Source organism: Camelus ferus, chromosome 26 (assembly GCF_009834535.1).
Source record: "Camelus ferus isolate YT-003-E chromosome 26, BCGSAC_Cfer_1.0, whole genome shotgun sequence".
Taxonomy (NCBI): domain Eukaryota; kingdom Metazoa; phylum Chordata; class Mammalia; order Artiodactyla; family Camelidae; genus Camelus; species Camelus ferus.
Window position 1 is genome coordinate 2,825,462 of NC_045721.1, and position 2,515 is coordinate 2,827,976.

General features: G+C 53.1%; 1 long non-coding RNA gene across 1 annotated transcript; it reads right to left on the reverse strand.

The window, feature by feature from the left end:
- Nucleotides 1-510: 510 nt before the first annotated feature.
- LOC116660025 lies at nucleotides 511-2,136 on the reverse strand. The gene is made up of 3 exons (XR_004315378.1): nucleotides 1,871-2,136; nucleotides 1,614-1,703; nucleotides 511-757 (listed from the first exon to the last, which is right to left on the reverse strand). It is a non-coding gene; the product is annotated as an uncharacterized LOC116660025 (long non-coding RNA).
- Between the last annotated feature and the right edge of the window lie 379 nt (nucleotides 2,137-2,515).

Here is a 2,515-nt window from a genome sequence, read left to right on the forward strand (position 1 = left end):
CACAGGAGGTTGGAGGACTGGCTCCCAAGGTGTTGGGCTCTGAGTCACAGGAGCAAACCCAGGTCTTAGCTGTTCCTCAGTTGGCTTCATCAGGAAGACAACCATGGAGACCTAACGTGTAGTGTGTGTGTGTGTGTGTGTGTGTGTGTGTGTCTGTGTGTGTGCATGGTGTGTGTGTGGGATGTGTTAGTGGTATGAGTGTGTATGAACATGTGTGATGTGTGTGTGTGGACTGTGGTGTCTGTGTGTGTGTTGGGGGGAGTGTATGTGTGTAAGTGTGTGCATGTGAATGTGTGTGTGTGTTTGGCCAAGCACCTTCTCGGGCAGCCCTGGAGCTCTCACTCACTTTTGCTGATCTGTATTTCCAGAACAATGACCTCAGCATTGGAAACGAACTGCTCTGTAGAACAAAGAATTTCACTGAGGCCCCAGATCCATCCATCCATCCATCCATCCATCCATCCACCTACCTGAGGTTTGTCTCTGATACTTGCCCGGGGCAGAGAGAACGGGAAAGTGAAGTTCTCAAACAGACGGCTCACTAAAATGGAAGGGATTCCGCAGCAGAGAATGCAGGTCCCCAGCAGAATTTCTGAGCGTTTACAAAGACTAAGTTCAGAAGCGCTGAAGAACTTTTAGAAACCTGGAAGCCTTGTGGCCTCAGGGCAGTGGGAGGTGTGCAGACGTGCACCCGGGGTTTCTAGAAGTGAGAGCCAGCCTCCAGGCTCTCCTGCCTTGAAGTCCAGCCTCTGGAGACCTGGAGGAAAAAAAATCACTCTTCCGTTAAAGAATTGTAAAGAATTCTGCTTTCTAAAATGTGGGATTTTTACCGTCTGAACCAACTACCCTTAGGGGACTGATTAGAACAGTTTTTTTTTTTTCCTGAAAGTCCCCCCACCCCAAGCCTGGGAGTCCTGTCCCGGCCCCTCAGGGATCCTTGCCAATCCCACCTCCGGTCCCAGGGCTCCCCAGCCTGTGGGTGCCCATGCCTGGCCTCCTCCCCGGTCAGACCTGCGGACACGGGGCACCTCTCCCTTGGGTTTGGGAGCTGCCTGGCCGAGCCCTGCTCACGTCGCGGCCACGATCAAGTCATCTCTGCCGTTTGTGGAATCCCTTTCTCGTTTACCAAGTGCTTATCCTGCACCACCTCATCAGCTCCTCACGCAAGCCCCGAGCACCCAGGCACGTGTCAATTACACAGTCAACAAACGGCGAGCTGGTGGCCCGCGTGCGCGCCTGCGTGTACGTGCGCGGGGCGGGGTAGGGCACGCACGGCCGAGGGGGGCTCTTGCCTTTGAGAGCAGGCCCCTGAGAGGTTTTGCCTTCAAGCGTCTTCCCAGCTCCCAGCAGAGTTCCTGGCCCACAGCGCGCGCTCAGGGAAGGAATGAAGGAAGGAGGCTGCGAGGTAAGCATCTCTGCTCTCCCTGCACAGGATGAGGGGCAGGGAGGGGACTGACGAGCAGGCTGGCCTTCTCGGCCCTGGTGGGTCACCCAGCGAGGGCACGGTGGCTGCGGGCCTCCTAACCTCCAAGCCCCACTCCTTCCTCTCTCTCTGCCTCCTGTTGGCAGCCTTGGCAAGACAGGGGTAGGGGCTTAACAGGTAAAAACTGCACCTGGCAGGTGGACGTGGTGTCAGGTGGACGGCCGTGGCGCCTGTTCTGGAGATCGTCAGACCCCATGAGTGCTGCCTGGGTCCTGGGGTTCTGGGCCAGAGCACAGGAATTAGAAAAAAAAAAAAAAAAAAAAGAAAGAAACAAATAAGCTACAAGGATCTACTGTACATAACAGGGGATATAACCATTATTTTGTAATCACTTTAAATGAAGTTACTATTACCCCAAAAGGGGAAGGGAAAAGACCCCAGGCATACCTGAAGAATTCAGACGGGGGAAGGAGCGTTGTGTAGCGCAAGATTTTAAAGGTTTTATGAGCAAAGGGAAAGTGCACCTCCAAGAGCAGGAGGCTGGCTGATCCAAGGGCGGAAAGGCAGGGGTCTTTGCCCCTGCTCTTATACCCTCACTTAGAGGTGGTCTTTTGATTGATTGGCGTCTCTTGCCCCTGCAGTGCTGAGTCATGTTTGGCCCCTTTGCGCATGTCCTTACCCATGATGCACACAGAAAAACCCGTGGGAGGGCCTAAACCTCGATGCTAATTATATTACAAGGAGCTTTGGGTCATGTCCAGTTAGGTTTGTAGCTACTGCAGTTACTTCTATCCGGTTCTAACTGGTTTCTTGCTGGCACTCATTTAGAGGAAGTAAAGCCCCTTCATGCTGGAGGTGGGCGTAATGCCTACCTTCCAGACCATCCTCCCACTCTACTCCACCTGTCTGCCCGGTGCCCCCACTTATCTAGCTACCTAACTGCATCATCTATAAAAATGTTAAATCACGAGGTTGTATACCTGAAACTAACATGATATTGTAAATTAACTGTGCTTCAATGCAAAAATGTTCAAAAGAAGGAAGGGCCTCCGGCAGTGTGGTTGCAGGAAGGTGCACCCCTCTCCCCGTGCA